General features: G+C 41.4%; 1 protein-coding gene across 3 annotated transcripts in view; it reads right to left on the reverse strand.

The window, feature by feature from the left end:
* Positions 1-20108, reverse strand: part of IGF1R (insulin like growth factor 1 receptor) — a 192802-nt gene that overhangs the window by 66514 nt on the left and 106180 nt on the right. The window lies entirely within an intron of this gene.

The following is a 20108-nucleotide window of genomic DNA, read 5'->3' on the forward strand; positions in this document are numbered from 1 at the left end:
GCTTTACAGTGATACATGACGTATGACGGATCCATGAAAGTCAGCATCACATCACAAAGATTTAGCTGAAAAGAGTATTATACACTGCGTAAGTGAAAAGGATGTAAAACAGAATCTTGGGATTCTCATAAGAAAATGTATACAAGATATCTTTTCCAAAAGTTTCTAATTTCTGGTTATTTTGACTCAAGGGGGTTTTGAAGGCTTTTTAAGTAGTAAGCCAAATGGCTTTACAAGTTAACTTCACTTTTTAAACTACACTGTTTTCTTTGTTTCAACTTCCTAGTTGTTTTTAATCACAGATGCAGATGGTGCCACCTGGGCAAGTTACATGTGTCTTTGAATTAACTTCATCCCAATAACTATTTTTAAGAGGTATTACTGCCAAATTTATCACTTGAGAAAAGAAAGATTAATCTAATTCTGCTTTTTGTGTTCACTGGATAGAGATGGTAGACTCCTCTACTGTGGGATGGACACACACAGAGTTAGTTTAGCCACTTTCAGACACACACAACTCCCATTATCTCAATCCCATCTTTGTACCTCTGGTCCCCACTTAACTCCACTGTTCAAATGTCTGATATAACCCCTACTATATAACCAGTGTCAGTCACGACTGGACTTTCTCAGCCACCAATACCCACAGTGTCCAAGCACCCTGTGATCACCAGCGGATTTATCGGCCTTATTCGACACACTAGCAGGGAGGCGACAGGATTTCACCCATAAATAATGAACCTGGAGTCTACGTGACCTGCCCACAGCTGCACAGCTTGGGACACAGTCCAGACCGTCTGCATTGTAACTAGGGAGATTTCTCCAAACTGTCTTTATTAAGATTAACAAATGTATCTGGCTTAAAAATTATCATTTAGAGAATGACATTACCAGGTCAATGTGTTCCTGAGCATTAAGTACCTCTGAAAAAAGACAATTTTATAAGCATTTTCTGGTTCTCGGTGCAATGGATAACAAAAAAAAGAATAGGCTCAGCACAAATAACTTAATAGCAATGTCTCTGGAAACCAAAAATCTTTTTAGATGTAGTTTGAAATCTGCCAAGCTAAGCTTAAAAGAAACTCTACAAGTCCACAAGCCCCTTGGCCGGCTTCTCATTTCCTCAGATTTCATCTCCCTTGCACAGCAGCACACAACTTTGCTCACATTGGTGTCATCTCCAGATAGGTAGGACAGCATCCTGTTCACTCTGCCATCTCCTTCTGTACATTAGCTTCTCCCCTGCTCCCCTGTTGGCCTAATCATCCTTCTGGAGCTTGTACACTCTGCAGTCTGTTCCTTGAGCTCTTAAATCACTCCTCAGGCCTCCTCCCTACCCCAGACTCCTAAAAATGCAACCTCATGAGTTATTCCCTACAAACCATTAATAAAGTACCATAATGAACTCAGTACTTCCAAAAAGTCAATACAACCTACTGGCAACCCTATCAATAACCAGAAGCTGCAGAGTTCATGCAAGTCCATATCTAGTTTCTACTGGTTTAGATCAGGGTTAGCTTTTTAAATCAGCAATGCTGACATGCATCCAACAAACCAAAGGATTGCTGAGCTCCAGCGTCTAAAGATGAGGATTACAACTAAGAAGTATTCAGCTGTAAGTCTGATCTCATGATCTAAGTTATGTTCTTAACAAAGTACTGCAGCATATATTGTTTTATGGGCAGTATCCTACTCATCTATAATGTGCACACTGCAAATCAAAAGACTCAACACAAAGAAACTGAGCTATCATCACATTTACAGCTAAATGCTTTTGAAGTCTCATCATTCACAATCAAGGGTTAGCAGAGTGGTCCAAAGAATCACCTCGCATCCAGAACGCTGCAACTTCCGCCAGGTACATGGTGGGTCTGAGGAATTACACACCAATAGAAAAAGCCATTTTTAATAAAACCTGTTAGTTAAATGGGGGGGGCAGAAACCCAACATGGATAGACCAAAACTCTTTAAAATCTCAACTGTTATTTTTTCTGCACCTATACATTTTCTCACATGACAGTAATTGTACAGCGCTTGGTCATGCTAACGTATTTTTGTCAAGAAAGAAAGGCCGGCTGCATTGCAAGCACCTGTGTTTAGAGAAACTTCTTACAGATTCAGTGACATTTTCTGCATCCTAAACTCCACCGCTGAAAAGAAAAAAAGAAACGGAAAAGGGAGGGGGGGAGCGCCTTGTGTTGTTTCATTCACCACTCATTCCAAAACATTCAAATCAGCACCAGCTCGGAGGGGAAATCCAATAAGGATAATGCTCTGGCTGTCTATCCCTGTCCGCACAGTGCTCTGCAGGGCTGCGCAGCCACGTGACAGTTTGTTTATGAGTCTGAAGCAGCATCACGAGGCGCGTCCCCCGCTGCGCCCCACAGGGACCTGGACCCTGCTCCACGGGCAGGGGACACAGCCACTGCCCCACACCGCATCAAGCCAACGCACCACAGCAGCTCTTCATAAAAAAGGTCTTCTCAAAACTCGGCATGTGTCATAGGATGGAACATTTTTACACTGTTAACATTTCTGCATGCATTTCTTGACTTCAGACTTAAAAGAGAAACAGAAGCAGCCATTCAAGGCACAGAAAAATACACGGTTTTAAGCATACGCATGCACAAAACAAAGCAAAACTTAAAGGCAGATCTTACCATAACCTCAGTTTGATTCTGCAAGTATAGATTTCTCTCCATAAAAATCAATAAAAGATTATTTTAAGCCATTTGATTTCATTACTCTGTATCAAATCTCTGCTCTGAATGGAACATCTGAATCCGTTTGTGAAGCTCCTACAGGCTACACTGTCATAGGCTTTCGAGTGTCTTTTCTCTACCTCTCTTACCACAAAGACAGTAAGATAAAAATCCCATACTGGAGGTTACTTGCTGTTTCTGAACAAGTAGCAGCAGATTATTTTTTTTTTTCCCTTCAGCCCCTAATTCTTTACACTGCTGTTTCAGGAGGAAAGGAAAAACCTACCACAAACTATACAGAAGAGAGGACCAGTTCAAAACTGCAGCATCCTGCTTCTTTGGGTGTGATTTCTTCAACATGCACTTCGCTGCGGGAGCTGTTTGTAAAAAGCAGACAGGCTTTGTGTGTCTAGGAGACTCAAAGCATGTACCTGTGTGCGATGCACGGTGTGCCTTTCCTACCTGTTCTAATGCCCTGCACACTCTCAGAAACACACTGATTTGCTAAAATGTCTTATTTCCAGTACTGAAAGAGGAAAATGTGTTGAATTAAACAAAGACACATGTACACTGTGCACTCCTCATGCTGAAGCAATGGGGTTTCACCACAAAAGAAACACATTGTAGATCATTTAATGCATTAAAAAAAGATGGCATAGTGGATTTCTATGCAGTGCTCTGAATCATAATGAGAGGTTTATTAAAAACTGAGTAGACACACAAAAACAAGTGTCACAGAAACAGGGTTACTTTTGATATCCATTTCAGCCAATCTATTACAATATAAAAAAACCTCGAGCTTCAAATTCTGGATTTATCAGATTCCTCCCCCCACAATAAATTACATCCCTTGAGTTAAAATGCTGCCCTCATAACCCAGGCAACACATCCCAAGCTCCACATGCAGAAAGGTTATGATCCCATTTATTTCCCTTTCACAGGACTGCCAGCGAGAAGGAGCGAGTGGCACCGCGCTGCCTCCCACACCCCCCACCCCCCGAACTCTCCAAATGAATACAGGTGTCACCCCACCGCCTGGCTCTGCACCTCAAAGGCTGCACTTGCAAGAACTTCAAACAAGCCTCCAATTCCTCTTTCTAGCATTGTTGTCAGAATTACCTGAAGAGCGAGAAACGTGAACAATTTGCCTGTTCTGTACACAGACTGCTCCTGATCTGATCAGTATGATCAAGTCACAATTTTGACAAAAAAGAAAACAATTCAGCAAAAATAATGAGTAAAGCATTAGATTTATATATAATCTATTAATAATTGCCACGAAACCTATTACTGTTTGCTGTGGGTTTTTTGGATTATGGCTATTCTGGCTTACTGTAAAGACTGCTTTGTTTTACAGAATATGGACACTTCTATTACCTGCCTGGTAAACTGATATATGTAACACAGCACCAGTGAGTACTCAAAATCATGTATCGGCACATGTATTTCCTTTTCAGAGGAGGCAGGACTCCGTGGGACCACAGGGGGGTTATTTGTTTTTTGTATTCAGAATAAGAAAGTGAAAATGAATGCAAATACCTCCTTTCTTGGCAGCAGGCAATGCATTGTTAGCATCTCAGCCTACTAGTCTGAGCACTGCAGCTGCCGAGAGGGAGAAATAAATAAATAAGAGCCCAACCCTAACAGCAAGGCATTTCAAAGGACAAAGGATATAAAAAGAAGCGCTGCGAAAGAGATTTCAGTACAGCCACAAGTGAGATATCCCGAATTCCTGCAAGTTGCAGCCACTCTTAGATCATCCCTTTTTTTTTTTTTTTAAGCTCCTTACAGTAAGTGCTGCTTATCAGCCATACACTATCCACTCCTCATTTCCCACCCTGTTTTGATTTGCTGCAAAGGCCATCCACCAACTCTCAGCGGTTATTTCTGTTTCACTGAAAAGATATCCCATGAATCTGGAAATCCAGGTAGCAAATCCAGCAGGCTTTAGATGCACTCTTCCTTTAAATGCATTGAATAATAATTTACACCAACACTTTACAGAGCAGGTGTTGTGATGATGGACTTCAGGGGTTTGCTTTTGTTTTTTCAACTCATCTGAGTAGCCCAGGTCCCTGTGTAAGCCAGGCAAGTGGTGCAGGGCCATCAGGCACCATGGCCTCCCAAGGAAACCAGAAGAGACCCAGATAGAAGCTATCCAGTACTGTCAAAGCCTGCATTTGTTTTACTTAGGTTGTCTCATCAACTAGAAATGCAAACATTAGCTAGAAGAGCAATATGACTTTATCCCTTTCTGACCCAGGGAGGAAACAACCTTGAAGATACAGGTCACAGCCTGGAACCTTCATATTTCCAAATGAAAGCTTAGTTAACTCCTGCTCACAAAAACCCAAGTCTGATGAACTCTGAAGGTAATGGGAAGCCTGAAGTATGCCAACACAAACAGGAAAGCAGCGCTGGGCACAGTCACACAAGTCAAATGTAGGAAACTGCCAAAGAGGTGGCTGAGGGGCAGGGAGCACGTGCTGCATGGAGAGCTTCATACTGGCCTTTTGCTCTGGTTTACACCATGTAGCCTCGAGTGGTACATTTTGAGTGGGAAATTATTACAGAAATGAGACTAGTTAATGGAATACACTTACATTTAAAAAGCTGTTTAAGAATCTACCTATTGCATTTTTGAAATGTCATGGAAACTGTGCTGGCCCACAACGTAAAGAGATTGAGTAATTGTAACAAAAAGCATGTCACTAAGTGTGTCATTTATCTAAATTTCATTAAAACCGGAAAAGTCCTAATTAATATCTTATTAAACTGCTAGAAATTCAGTAACACAAGGCAGAAAACAGTTAAGTTTTTTTTTCAAAAAACTTCTTTTAAAAGCAGTACTTAATTCATTACTTCTCAAAAGTAAACAGTTTGGTTTTGAAACCATGACGATTAGGATGATCACCTAGGGTAAAAATGCTCTGTCTATCCTTGCACACCATGGGGGAGTAAAAATGGAGTCTAAGTTATTTTCTGAAGAATTTTTACTGATTATTTTGAAAGCCAGAAATACAAACACTATTTATGCCTCTTCACAATCAATGCAAAGACGTTTATATTACAGCACAAGCTAAAGGGATAAACACTAACATAATTCTTCACCTTCTATCTAAAGACCTGTCAGGTTTGCTTGTTGATAAATATGTGAAGTAACTCTTCATACTCTGACTGCTGCTCAAAGCAGCATGTTTCACTTGTCACAGAAAAACACATTTCAAAAGTCACTGGTAAACTACCACCCTGCACTACCGATGATTTGCATTTAATTCAAAAAATTAGTTAAGTACATCTGTCCTAGAAATAAGTGCTATCACAACAAAGCAAGATCTCTCTGTACACATGTCGCCTCCACAATCTACTGCTTCCCCTGGAGCACGTGCATCATTTATGCAACACAATGAAATACATATCAAACAAATAATTCCAGCAGAAACTCCACAGAAATTTCACAAGAGACAAACAGATTTTTGAAAAGCAAATCCTGGTTATGAAGTTAATCTTCACTACAGAAGACTACTAGAAGTGTAAAACAGAAAAAAAAACCCTTATTTCAGCACTCATGGACAGAAAGGTGGCTAGCCGTGGGGTTTAGTAACTGGAATGGTCTAAGGATATAAGCAAGGGATTTTTAGAATAGAAAAATCTTTTATCAGATGCTGTTGGAAAAGGGGGGGGGGGGGGGGGGTGGAGTAAGTTTTGGACCATATAAGTAATTTTTCAGGTCAGATGCATCTGCTCTATTAAGGGACTTAACTAGTACTGGTTTTCAACACAGTTTTCCTTTAGACAGAAGAGAATGCTTGTCCCATTTGACCCTGGAATGGGAGCAGACAGTAAAATATTTAGAAGACTTGACAAAGATGGTAACAAGAAGAAAGAGATCAAAATGAGAGAGTGGAATTAAAACACTGGTAAACTAGGTCAAATTACTGGAGGGAAAAGTACTCTGAAATACAGCAAAAAGTAACTATTGTAATTTTCATCTCAGATAATTTAAACAATTAATAGCAAGAGTTAACAAAAATGAATTCCTGCAACTAATTCAGTTTTGTTGTATTTCCTTAGGGTGTCTGGATTTTAAAGCTTAGTACCCAAAGTACTTTATGCTTTTACTGCAATACCCCAATGGACTTGTATTTCTACACTTTTTTTTTTTTTTTTTTTGGGGGGGGGGCGGGGGGCGCACTAAATCTCTTTCATAATTGTTCATATTTATCAGCATCTTCTCTGAAGCTTTACTTCCCTGAAGACCTGCACAGAGGTACAGAAAGGATCCAGCCCTGCACTGTATGCTGCTGTAACTGGAAGTAATTACTGCAAATCATCAATTGAACAGATGCAAAGGTCTCTGCCGGTCATTACATCAAAGCTGGATGAGTGCAGCAGCCCAGGTCACTAGGACACTGCCAGCAGACAAAACCACCAGGCCCCTCTGCCTCCCCGATGGATACAGCAATGTTCAAATCTGATCCACTGCCATCCACGTCCCAACTGTAACTGTGTCACAAAAGGGAGCTAGTTTATAAATACCTCTGGCACTCAAGGAAAGGCACCTAAGGATGCAATGAGCCTGGAAAATCCCGCACACAGCACGGTGCAGCAGAGCACGGCAGCTCGGCGAGGAGCCTGGGAGGCGAGAAGCGCCCGTTTGTACGCATGGCTCCACTCCACACGTTCCCAGCAGCCCCGACACAAATAATTCCCGTCCACTACTCCTCCCTCACACCCCCTGCAAGCACATCGTGCTGCTGCAAAGGGGGAAACCTGATTCAGGTCACGGCAAAAGGTAGAAAACCACATATTTTAACACGATGCTGCCACGCTTCCTTCTCCACACTCCCCCGAGCCGGGGGCAATCACCTTCCTGCAGAAAACCTAAAGTCTGCCTCTGCCTGGGGAAGGGGAGATGGAAACAACCACATACAGATCCCCCTCCTACAACACGGCCATCCTGCAGGTCTCTGCAGCCATGTCTGCCCCAGTGCCTTTATGAGTAAGCAAAGGAGCTGCTCCCCTGTTCGAGTGCCCCCCTTGCCAGGCAGGCGGAAGGTGAAGAGGGAAACGTGGTGCCACACAAAGGAGCTCAGACGGGCAGACCCGCCCTCCTGCCCTCCACCCCTTCCTCCACCTTCCCTCCCTTCAGTCCTTCAAAACAGACCTTGGCCTTTTATAAAAGGTGGAAAAAGAAAAAAACGCAACCAACCACCAGAATAACCCACTCTACAGCAACCCCATGTTTTTCCCTACAGGGCGATTAAAACAGCTCTTGTATTAATGAGGAGAAACCAAATTTAGAAGAGGCACAGCATCCAAATATAGACTTAAACACACCTCACTCCTGAAAAGGGTCTCACTGTTTTCTTACACACAGCCCCCCCCCCCCCCCCCCCCCCAAGAGGAGATGTGGGCTGCACTCACACTGCCAGGGGCTCTGCTCAGCAGCATCCCCGCGTCCCACCGCCCCGCGGGCAGCATCCCGCTGCCCCATGGGCTCCACAGGCATGCCAGGCCAGCATCTCGACACCCCCATCGACAACATCCCCAAGGGCAGCATCCCGCGCCACCAGCCCTGCAGCCAGGCCCGGCACCGAGGTGGTATTTTGGCAGAAGCCAATAATCCTGCTCCCCAGGGAGGATCCCTGGGACTGGCCTGTTATTCCAGGCAGAAAGTAGTAAACAACCTCCCAGGGGCTGGAGACAGAGGTAAACCCCAAAGATGCCATGTCCTTGCTCAGGCGAGTGTTATTACAGGACAAAAACAACCTGGAGCTTCTGAGGCTGCGCTAAAAAACTGTAAGGCAAAAGTTAAGAATGCTGCTCCTATAAAAGGGGGGGGAAAAAAAAAAAAAAAATCGAAGTCATATGTTTCTCCAGAAGGACTTTATGATTTTGTTTACAAAAAGCTACGTTGACAAATGCTCTTTTGCAGAAAATAATTTATTTTCTATGCATGTAGATTTTTATAAAGATCTTTCTCTCCCCTTTTACAAACAGCATTTGATTTTTTTTCCCCCCCAAGACAAAAAACAAAGACTGGAGGGAAATTACCAACGCACTGAAATTAGCAGTGGGTTTGGGCTTTTTTCTACACATATAGAAACATTCTAGCAAACCCAAGACTTAGTATTCAGCTTGATAATATACAGATGAAGAACATTCCCAATACAGCCACTCCATGGGGGAGGATTTTAGAATTTGTATAAAATGGTATTTGACCACATTATGTTGCTATATTCATGTGATGTCACGCTTGTTGCAAGAGAGAAAATGTGTGGCTCAGACTAGCATCTAAGGCACCTCTAACGAGGATGGGAGGATTAGTTTGGCCTCTTTCAAGAGAATAAATTATTGCTGAAGATGTTTATACAATGCAGCTTCATGAGCCTGAAAGGTTGCTTTCAAAAGAGGCCCGGGCCCCCGGCCGGAGGAATGCAAGCACAGCCCGTGTGGGGAGACAGCCCGGCAGGGCAGACCGAAACCCAGCAGCTCAATTTCATCTTCTGTGTTTCACTTCAGGTGACTATTTTTGGGACGCACAGAGTTGTGTGTGTTGGTGCTGTAACTAGCGAGCTTTGAAAACACTTAAGAGTATTCTAGACATCATGGTCTCCGTATCACGTTTTAAAAGCAATTTGCATTATAGGAAATGTTAAAAGAGAAAAAAGGAGAAAGTCCATCAGTAGCAGCCTGCAGCATTAAAAAAAAAAAAAAACAAAAAAACAACAACAACAAAAAACCCCCCACAACTAAAAATAATCTAAAAATCAGATCACTGGGAAAAAAGTTGTCCTCCTTTATATTACTGCACAACTACACGAAGAAAAAAAGCCTAGCTGTTCTGAAGTTAATGGCAACACAGAGTATCATAAGGGAGCAGAAATTTGGCCTGAATTTATTCCTCAAGTGCTCTGAAAGAAGACAGCATTTCCTAATTTTTACACAGCTGTACACAGACAGCACTACCACTGCCTACATATCAAACATCAAGAAACACTAAATGAAACACAAATTTAAATGAAACATCGTTGACATTTTCTTTCCATCTTCTCGAAACCCGATTGAACCCTTTCATAACACTCAAAATCTATGTATTTAAAAAAAAAAGAAAAAAGGGAAGAAGGGGGTGCGAGGAGGGGGGGGAAAAGATGCTCTCAGATTTGTGCCCAGCTCCCCACTACTGATTCTTTTGTCAAATACACAGTATAAGATAGGGAAACACAGGGATTGTCAGGGTGCTGAGATCCAAAACAGAAGAGCTTACAAGAAGGACAAAAAAAAAAAAAAACCTGCTGTAAAGCATCTGCAAAATAAGTAGGAACTGAAATCAACCCACTACTTGCTTTAAAGTCTTGTCCATTAAATTCCTGATATATTGAAGAACAAGAAAACCCCTGACTGACTTTAAGAAGAACCTACACTAAATCTCATGGCATTACTTGTGCTTAAAATTACAAAAGTAACTTCAGGATCTTGCCAAACACGAGCCCAAGCCAGCAGGCTGATGCCTCAAACCTCCAGAGCAAGGAAACTCAACCTGGATGCACAGGGAAAATAAAGTCTTAAGAATTCAGCAGTTAACAAAAGCAAGTCTTTGTCTATAGGCTTAGTGGAGTTTGCACTTCCACTGTTTTGTGGGGATTTTATGTGTGTTTGTTTTGTTTTTTAAGGAGGACAGTGCCACAAAGAAGGCAGAAGCTATTCCACATGTAATACACAGCAACTACTGCACTGGGAAAGAAAAACAGATGTCAGCATACTCTGTTTCTATGCCTACTAATAAAGTATTTATAACTCATTCTCCTTTCCCCCCCTCCCAGTTTCCTTTGCTCTCCTGGACATACACAATCTCTCAAAAGTTACTCCTTCATTTACTTAAACCTGACTTTTGGTGGATGTGACAGCGTTAGGCTTAGAGTTAGGCTCAATGATCTTAAAGGTCTTTTCCAACCTAAACGATTCTATGATTCACGTATCACCTGCTTTCTAGAGACACTCTTGAGTCCCGGAGCTGGGCTGTCTGTTGAGCTATCGCCTTCCATCCCCAAAGGACAAAGCTACTGTAACTGCTGTCTTAACAGGTTCTTCCACAAGGAAGCTTGAGAAAGCGGTACGTAATTTCTGAGGATCAGGCAGGGTTAGACATGCTAAGTAACTCGGGAGGAATGATAACATATCAAGTAACAAAATACCTGCAAAGCAGTATTTCATGCATCCACCTAGTTGTGAGGAGAGCAGCAACATGCAACACCTGACTTCATGGTCTAACCTTCCATTACACATCTCACATCAAATGCTGTGGTCCCTTCCCTCATCCCCCCACTTTCTTCTTTCTCTCTTTAAAAAGGTGGGGGAATGGGGGGATGAAGGAAGGTGAGTCTCCCTTTGCAAGAGGAAAACTTTTTCTAAAAAAAATTAAAAGATTAAACCTCCATCTAGCAAGAGAATATTCTGAATTTATGGCTTAAGTTTAGAAGCCTGCAGGCAAATTAGAGGCAAGACATCTCTGATCAACTATGCAATTCTTATCTCCCTTAAACAAAGAAACACCTCCATCAAGCATATGGATCATCAACGTGCCTTTTGGAAGGGACAAGAGAGATTAGGTATCACCAGTTACACAAGCTGCACTTTACAAATCCCATGTCAATTAAAAGATGCTGTGTATTCTGAAACTCCCACACTCCTCATGCCTACACATCTTCTGTAGGCTTTATTGGCAGCAAAAGTAGCGGCATTTGGCCCAATAACTGAGAGAATGCTAAAGCTTAATTCAATCCTCTTCCCTGCACTCTGGGTACAAACAAAACTAACAAACAGAACAAGTCAAAGCTGGCCAAAAAGTTCTTCCAACTACTACTACATCATTTGTGCACAACAAATGGTCCAGCATTTTTTATCACATAACAGAAAGCCACCGTGCCCAAGCCCACCAGAGTATCTCTCCTTATTTTACCATAGCTGCATCCCCCCTTTGGGACCCCAACAGGTGACCTCACCAAAAATTCACACCAGTGAGGACTGTGCCTTGCAGATACTGCACACCACTAAAAAACTTTGTTTGAAATAGTGGAAAAAGAGAAAAAAAAATCCATTATAACACTGTAAGTGTGCAGGTTCCTCACGTCTCAAATACAGACTGCTGCTCTGATCCCTTCAGCTCAAAAAGGATGGAATAAAACTGGAAGAGGTACAGAGAAGCATGACAGACTCAGAGCTATTCACATATGCATGAAAACAAAGACTTTTCTTCAGTACTTCAGTCTGAAGAAACAAAGGGAATTAAAAATCACAATTACTGTCAAACTAATCGCAAGTAAAATGCTTAAACCCACATTTAATTCTTACAAATAACTGGACTGTAGCTGCACATTCCTTCTACCACCCAGATATACTGTTAGTGTACAGAAATTAATTTTGGTTTTTATAAGCCTTCCCAAAAATTGTTTTCCAAACCAATTAAAAAAAAAAAGCATACCAGACTCCAGTCCAGTTTGGAGGTTTTTTTCTATGCCAGCTGCGAGTAAAAATAAGTCTGAGAGGACAATGGGTCTCCTGACAAGCCTTATCTTCAAGTGATATAAATTCACATCACTATATCAGAGCCAACTACAGCTCCCAAGAGCTTAAAACAAAACTGTAAGGCAACATAGTATGGAAGACCCTAAAACTGTTGCATGGTTCATTTCCAATAAAAGTAATATATTTATATTAATCAATATTCTTATAAGCCAGTTGTCTTTATTACCATTTAAACACTGTGGTTGACTATAGAGCAAGATTTCATTTCAGTATTATCACCCAACTGACAGGTACGCTGAAACTGGGATGGCAGAACTCACTGCTTCCTACAGCAGTTAGTTTTTAATGATACATGTAACTAATGGCACATCAGCTTTCCCACTGTAAAATTCAGCAGCATTACCCTTCGAGTGCAATGGACATCTAGATGATATGGCAACTCAGGTATCTCAATTCCTCTCCCCCTACAAAACCAGACTAAAACATGAAAAAAGCAGCCAAGTCCTTGCAGGTATGCCATTACACTGACTAGCTTTTAATAACCCTGTACAACACTCAACAGCAGCATTTTGTCTGCCATTCCCTGATTTCATCTCTAAAGGATGACTCTAAAGAACTGGGGGGAAGTAATGGACAACACACACCCCACAAACATGCTGGAAGACATAGTCATCAACACTTACACTCCTCTCTGCTCTGAGAATCTGAGTGAACTCGAGCAAGTTCCGTCTCTCACTGCTCTGTATTTCAGTCTCAAGCAGTAAGCGATCGTGTCTGGCGGTGTAGTGATTCCAGACTCAGTACTTCCATAATAAGCATCCATTGGCATAACTGGTTTGTTAATTCAGGCTAACAGGGAAAAGGTCCCCTCAACTACCTCCAAGCCAGCAGCCATACTTCAAATGTTTGTTTGTTTGCTCAGGGTGGATGTTCAGTTCACCTTTCAAGTCTGAGTATTCAGACCCCAAAACCCTGTGGGCTGCCCAAATTGTCCATTATGCTCAATGTTACACTTTGCCTACTCAGAAATCTCCTCCGTACTCTTGAAATTATTTCTTCTACTGAAAGATCTCTGAAATATTATTTTTGTGCTCTTCTACAAAGCATTTAGATGTTCAGCTTCATTATGGCTTTTTATCCTGCTACAGTTAAACTAAATATTCTCATGAAATAAGAAAATTCAATTAGGAAATCTGTAATCTTAATTACAATTTTCTCTCCTGATCTACTTTTAAACTCGAACCAAGCCAAGGCTGTTGTTTGCTTATATTTGAACAATGTCTTTATTTACCATGGATAAAAGGAGAATTATCTAATACCACTTACATGGAGTCATCAATTGATCTTTGATTAATGTTTAATCAAAAACAAAGAGACTCATCTGTGAAAGTAAAGGTAGGGAGCAGAAAGCCCTGTTCACAGGAATTTCTTTGTGTCAGCTCTCCCTAGCTCTGCATAACAATGCTGGATCCTTCCTCTTCTGCTGGTATGAGGATACAGCACTGTTGACAGAGCACTTTTTAACAGCCTGATAGTTTAAATTATCGTTTCCTGGAGGAAAACAAGATTATTTATTTTAAATACAAAGATTCTACAGCCAAAAACCAGAAGTAAACATTTAAAAATCTCAAACGCTCATAAAAATTAAAAGCATCAATGACAACCTTCCCTATTTCTGGCAGGCAACCAGTTGTTCAAGTTGAAGGTGAAAAAGTCTCAGGTACCTCCAGCTCTCTCCCTCCCCAACACTGTCACCTGACAGGACCGCATGTGAAAAGAGCATTAAAATCTGATGTCTCACTAAGGATTAAATCACAGTTTAGATGAAAACTGAATATTAAAGTCTTAATTGAAGTACACGTGATTTCATCATTAGACTCAAAGGACCAAGGGAGCGTCAGTTTTTAGAAGCAGTCAGCATTCATCAATACTGCGTAATAAAAAAATACACAAGAAAAATTAACATTTCCAGTTGTAATCAAAATAATAAAAGAGGTTATTTAACCTCTCTTTCAAAGCAGAAGCATATATACCAGTTCAGTGTTGTAAATGCTTTGCCAGCATGCCCTCAGGAGGGATGCCGTGGGGGGTGACTCCAAAGCAATTCTGGGGTATTTGAGGCAATCCAGAAACATCAGGTGGCCAGAAAGTTTTTAAGAAGCTAGTAGAGAAGTGGTTGCTTCCTCTTCTGGATGGAGTTTGAGAAACACCTGAGTTGATTCACAGAATCTTTTCACTCCTTTCTTAATTTCTCTCACATTCTTGAAAGAGTCCAGAAAAGCAAACGGCACTGCTTTAAAACATTCAGTCCCTAAGCCTCTTTTTGCCAAATGTAAATACACAGTAATTTTTTCAACAATTAAGATCCCCCAAAGGAAGATGGTATATTAAAAAAAGTGACAAGAACAATCTTAATTATAGCTCTGTTAACACATTATGATAATGAGTACTTGTTCTTTATCAGACATTTTTAAAAAAATTATTATTGTTCTGAATTATACAAAGCCGGTCTAAAGAACAAGGATCTTTGTCTTTTGCTGCCAGAAGAAACAGCATTTCCTGAGGCCTGTTTCTGCCTTCAACTAACAGTTTTGATTTTGGCTTTAGAAAAATAACTGCATGTCCTCAGCTGGAGGAAAAACAGTTCCCTTCTTCCCCCTTCTCCCAGATGCTCACAGGAGAGCAGCATCACCATTTGTAATAACACTGTGTTTCATTAGCCTTCGGGGGAAAAAACAAAACAAAACAAAACCCACCCCAAAAACGATTAAACCTCTGGCTGTCCCTGTTCAGGTAAACAACAGGAGATTATTACAGAGTTAATACTTGTTTTTGTTCATATTCCTCTTCCTCCTTTTCACCTCCCATTGGAGCCCCAGACTAGAATTACAGTCCAACAATAGCCCAATTGTCGCCCCCGGCAGCCACTTCCATCCAAACAATAGATCTTTCCCTTTTCTCTCCACCCCAAGTAAAATTAATAAGGAAAAAATTCTCTGATTACAGGGTAAAGAAAAACATTTTTAAGGGGGAAGACAGAGAGACGCATGTATATACCATGGGATTCTGAGCTTCCTTTGTACAGAAGAATGTGCATTCCCTTTCTCAGGCTCCTTTGTATCCCACAGCCCCTCCTATGCAGGGGAAGAGATGGGGAGGAAGGTTATGTGCTCCGGCATGAATGGCATTTCCCAAGAAGGTCATTTTAACCACTACACTGGCATCCTTTCTTTAAGAAGTCTCACCTTTCTTACAAATATCAGGGCAAGAGCTGTAAGCCCCCTTTATTTCGGAACCAAAATAACCTGAAAGTGCACGTGCCTGTCCTCTGAAACGCAGCTCATAGGAATTCACACTATGAGGAGAAAAACAAACTGGATTTATAAAGCAAACTTTTTCTTTTTTTTTTTTTGTTGGGAAAAGAGTATTTACATATAGGAACAAATATGTTTTATTTCTCACTTTCAAGATGAAAGAATACATGTTACAGCACTGCAAATATTTTGGTAACATGTGCCAAAAGCCAAAAATGAGGAGAAACCCCTCCTTTTGAGAGAGGAAAAAAATCCCCACCTACTATAGCCATGGCTACAAAAAGTCCAGCATTAGGCTCATCATTTGTTTCTGTTTGCTAAGGAGTCCAACATTTATCTCGGCAACAAAGCAGTAACAAACATTCAAAGCTGCTTTACAAAGAAGTTCTCAAGTATTTCAAGAATTTTCTTGTGTTCTGCTAAGTATCAGACTGCTCCTCACAGGGCTCTACCACTGTAACTGGGGCAACATCTGCTGGTTGTGGGGTGACAAGAGAAGGAAACAAGAGTATTTTGTGGTTTTGCATTAACTGCAGAAGCTGCCCAATGTGAAATTCACATTGATACTCCTTTCAGCTCCTGCCTGCATAACGTTTACTCATGCAACAGCTAGTTAAAAGCTCTTTCCAAGTGCCTTTTAAGTATTTGAGATTTGTCTCCACTAATCAAGCTTTATTCTCCTTTAGATTTAAGTACTAACTAAATCACTGCTCTCAGTAGTTCTGACATCTGATTTCTCCTCACTGAAACAATTAAAAAAGATTCTGTCATTCAGCGATTGCAACTGGGAACATTTACAAAAGCAAGTTTGATTTCTTATTGATTTCAATAAGAAAATCTTGTTGATTTTCAGTAAGAGACACACAGAGAAACCCAATACCACAAATGTGCACAGAGCCTACCTCACAGAGCAGGGCTCTAATGCCAGTTGAAGTCCCAGTCCTGAGGTGGCATGTTCTTTCTACACCTAAATTCAAAGTTTGAATTTTAAATAGAAACTTGCAGCTCACCAGAAAGATGTTCGTCTCCTTGTAAAGGAACCTCCAGGAGCCAGCTGGGGCTCAGGCCAGAATTTTTTTTGTCTTGCTCAGTACACACTTGCAGCCGAGCAGGAGCTGGGCACCAGCAGCATGCAGCTCTCAGGCAGCAATGCACAAATTCTGTTTAGCATCTTGTGCAGAATCTGAGATCCTTCACAGGCTCAGGCAAACAGTGCCTTAATGCCAGAAACTCAGCCAGATCACAGGTAACAATATTCTAGGGGAAAACACAGCTGCTTCTTTTAAATAGATAATGTGCTTGTAAGATGTAAAATAACTGAAAACCTACCACTTGTTGATATAGTCTCTGTATCTTTTATTGATTTGAACGTCAAACCAGTCAGAAAAAGTAATGTGGGAAAATGGGGGAAAAGAGAGTTTCTTCCACCTTGACAGGTCCCTGTACTGAACCAACCATCGATAATGACAAAGGAGTCCCCATTCTGCACAGAAAATAACAACAGAACTACAACGGAGTTTACTACAGAAGCTGCACTTGCTCTTTTGAGCAATGTGAAGAGACTGAACCCAGTACATATGTTAACTGTTCCAACAAAAGGCAAAACCCTTCCCTGCCTGTGAAAGCTGTGAGGCTATTACCCTTGCACATGTGTAGGAACACAGTAAGAAAAGAGGACAGAGTGATGCTAAGGTGCAAAGATTCACTGGACGTTTGACACAAATATCTATGGGATGAGAAAGTCTGGGGCTGTAACGCCATACTATACTCATAGGTCAGTGCATTTGCTGCTGACAAAATAACGTTTCAATTCAGTTCCTTATTCTGTCCTCCATACTAGACTTCAGCTTTGCTTTCTCCTAGTGCCACAAGCTCACAACAGGGAAGAATTGCGCATCACCAGGTGCCAGTGCACCAGGATCAAGCAGCTCCTGCACACAGAGTTGTCTGACAAAGGGCACAGCTTCCCAACTGCCTGTCGCCACCAGCAACAGTTCAAATCAGGAGGTTTTGGCAATTAAAGGAGGGAGCAGGGAGGCAATTAAAGGAGGGAGCAGGGAGGCAATTAAAGGAGGGAGCAGGGAGGCAATTAAAGGAGGGAGCAGGGAGGCAATTAAAGGAGGGAGCAGGGAGGCAATTAAAGGAGGGAGCAGGGAGGCAATTAAAGGAGGGAGCAGGGAGGCAATTAAAGGAGGGAGCAGGGAGGCAGAGGGTGCAGTTGTTCATAAGGTTTCACAAGACTACCCAAGCCCCGCAGTGTCAGAAGGCTGTCCTTCTATCACTTCCTAAGCATGCTTTACATGCTCTCTTCAAGCAATTTCTCCAGCAATATGTAGATCCTGAAGCTGTGATTTAGGTCCTAAATTCTGAGGACAGGGCCCATTTTAAAAATGCCAAAACCATTCTTGTACCAACAACCAGCAGGTATACTCAGTGTATAGGAATTCTGTGGTGTTCATGCAAACTCTGCATCCACCAGAAAAACATTTAACAGGCAGAGAAGATGTTTTTTTGGAAAGAATCAACACTGACATTGTTACTTATACTCCTTAAGAAGGATTACTAACATTTCCTTACTTCATTTCCTTTTTGGTTTATGTTTAAAGACAAATATTTTGTTTATAGTTAACTGAGCACACATCCAGCTGATCTGTCTCAGAGTACTTCCTGCAAGTTCAACTCAGCAGAAATCTCCGGACTGCCAAAGGCTGCCACACAGTCAAGTCAGATAACCAGGGTACGCCTGTGGGAGTTGGAAGATTGGAAAATGAAACGTGCCAGCTATTCTTCTTTCTCCAACAAGGCATTTATGAGGTGAAGATGTCATGCACAAGTCCAGTATCTGCAACAGCTCGTAAATAATCTGCAGTTTGACACTTCTCTTGCAGACACAGTAAAATAAGAAAAAACCCTACCCCCTGTGGTTTGCTATTGTAGGTAATTTTAAAATTAACTTCAAACTCCATTTCATTTTATGGTTGTGAATAATCCTTATCTCTGTCCTTTCCATACTTGTGACAATAAAGAAACACGTGAGAAAACAGTATTCCTACAGCTTTCTAGAGCTTAACCTTCACTGCCAGCCAGCTTCTCTAAACCTGCCAAGAAAGGAGTATGCAGGCAAGTGAAATGCTATGACTACATGGTGTCTCTGAAATTCTGGAGATTTGTCCTTAAAAAAGGAATTTGGCTTATAATTCAGCCCTCTACCTTCTGGAATAGGTTGGAACAGGTTGGAACCATTTCCGAAACAGAACTGCACAAAAAGCAGATTAAATTCAATTGCTACGATGATCAGCTGCAGTATCTCTCAAGATGTCATTTAAGTCTTTTAGATAGCTGAGGCCACTTTAAGACCATCCAGCGCATTTCTCAACTAGTATCTGCAATTTCATAGTCAAGCAAAACATATGGACTTATCCGGTAGAACTTTATAAAGGTGGTTTAGAAAAGGAAATGAAAGCATGAATATAGAGGGACTTGCCCAAGATCCCCACAGACTCCAGAGTCTTCCTAGTACCCTACATCCATTCCACAAAATCTCTACAAGGACACCATCTTGGGTCACTCTTGGAAGTCCCAAAAAAATGACTGTAAACCACTTATGGGCCATACTTTCAGTAGACAGAATATCTTTAACTATTCTCTGAAGCTTCACTCAATCTTTTACCATTTAATGTAGCCACCCTAAGCTCATGGAGCATGTGAAAACAGAAAATACAAAGCAAAGCAGAGGAATATGATTTATGACAAACCTTGAGAATCCTCAGCCTAACTCTCACAAGAGGGAGAAAAAGACAGAAACAAAGCATATCCTCTTCTGTACAGTATCATTAATATTCTGAAAGGTGGAATGGAAGGGCTGCTTTTAAAACTGCTGAAAATAATCTGATTACATCTTGCAACCATTAAGTGCTCAGAATAGACACAGCCAGCACCTCCCTGCCTTTATGGACAATCCTTTATATGCACAAGTTTCCAGGTAGCCCTCAGCACCATAGAGGCATCCCTCAACAAAAAGTTGTTTGACTCCAAAGGTCACTGAAAGCAGGGATGTTTTCCAACAAAGCTTAATGGGTCTCAATCCAGCCAGACAGAGGCCAGGATGATGACCCGAGACACATGTACTCCACATTTGTAAATTAAGTCTTTGGTAGGGGCTGCTTCAGAAGGCAAAAAGAAGAGATAGTAAAGACGGTGATTAAAAATATCCATCACAGTAATATGTTTGGCTCACATGCAACACAGTCTATATTGGCCTTCCTTCCACTTCTGTCAAGTTACAGACACCTTGGTTTCTCAGCTAGAGCACAGATCATCTCTAACTCTCACTGCTAAAGCATCCATCTTACACACCTCCAAGAAAAGTAATACTGAGGAAGAAGTGACCAGGAAACCCTGCACACCACCTGAGCCCTCACTCCTGAACTTCCTTTCTGACTCACACTTAGCTGCACTTACAATTTTTAGCAGTTTGCTAGGGTAGCTATGATTCCTCACTTCGGTTCATTTCAGGACCTTAATTGTTTGTTTTGGCTCCAACCAGCAACCATGTTTATGAAAA

This window comes from Athene noctua, chromosome 13 (genome assembly GCF_965140245.1).
Source record: "Athene noctua chromosome 13, bAthNoc1.hap1.1, whole genome shotgun sequence".
NCBI lineage: Eukaryota > Metazoa > Chordata > Aves > Strigiformes > Strigidae > Athene > Athene noctua.